We start from the raw sequence: 1,227 nt of genomic DNA on the forward strand, positions 1-1,227 counted from the left end.
TATGTGGAATAATATATGTGAAAAATAATTATCTTGGTTACTTGCTATTAAATCAAAATTCAAAAACGAGTTTAGTGCATTTTTTAAAAAGGTGATAGTTTGTTGCACTTGTAACTTATGTAGGTGAAAATCTACTTATATGCATCACAAATAGGCAATCCTGAGAGAAAGGCAGTGAAAGTGCATGGTATACTTAGGGCTCTTTTTGTAGCAGGAGCTCCTTTGCATATTAGGCGACACACCCCTAATGTAGCCAATCCTCCAAGAGCTTACAGTAGCCCCTGTAAGAAGAGCTCTGTAAGCTCTTGGGGGATTGGCTACATTATGGTCATGTCGCCTAATACACAAAGGAGCTCCTGCTACAAAAACAGCCCTGGACTCCCAAAGACTGGCAGTTTGAAGTGGGAGGGAGTCATGACAAAAAAGACCCGGAATAAACTGTTCCGGGTTTTCCCGGTCACACTGCGCTGACTGATGCGGGAGCATACCGGGGAGGAGGCGCAAGGGAGCGTTCACACTGTTGGCCCGGAGGCGCGGCTGTAAGCGGCTTTTTTGGTAATTCAGTTATGTGCACTCATGCGCATGAGCGCATCCCTACCAGATCACGGCTTTTCGCATTCACACTTCCAGGAAGCAGGATGAACAGGGGATAATCGCGCTTTCCAGGGTTTGAGACCACTTTTACCTGGTATCTTTTAAACTCAGGAGTGAAGCGTTACAAGACGAGTTGAGTACAGCTCGGGAACGCCTGACAGACGTGCCTGTGTGAACAGCCCATTTAATCCATTTGTGAAACATTTTTGGCTTGTGCCTATATCGGGGCAAACTGCCAGTCTGAACTCAGCCAAGGTGGAAGGCGAAGAGTCATCAAGGTGGAGTAGTAGTGTTGGACTAGGATCCTGGGGATGCAGGCTAGGAGCTGCGGAGCAAAAACTCAGGAGTGGCATGTGCCAGACTCACACATATAGTGTACTTTTGTACAGGGGTCATTTCCTGCGGGAGCGCACAGGAGCGGAGCTCCGGCAGTAAGGAGCTCAGGGGGTGGGCACATGAAACAAGCCCCACCCCCTGCTCCCAGCAGCCTTCAGTCAGACCACGAGGAGCAAGAAGCAGCCAGATAAGTTGCAGAGCCCCCCCCATCCCACCTTCAGGTACAAGCTCTCCCTCCTCTGCGAGGGCAGATCTGCACATCGTCCCCCCCAATAGCTAGCAATCCAAAACAGTCCG

The sequence above is a fragment of the Gekko japonicus genome, unplaced genomic scaffold (assembly GCF_001447785.1).
Source record: "Gekko japonicus isolate JY-2015 unplaced genomic scaffold, Gekko_japonicus_V1.1 scaffold2748, whole genome shotgun sequence".
Lineage (NCBI taxonomy): Eukaryota > Metazoa > Chordata > Lepidosauria > Squamata > Gekkonidae > Gekko > Gekko japonicus.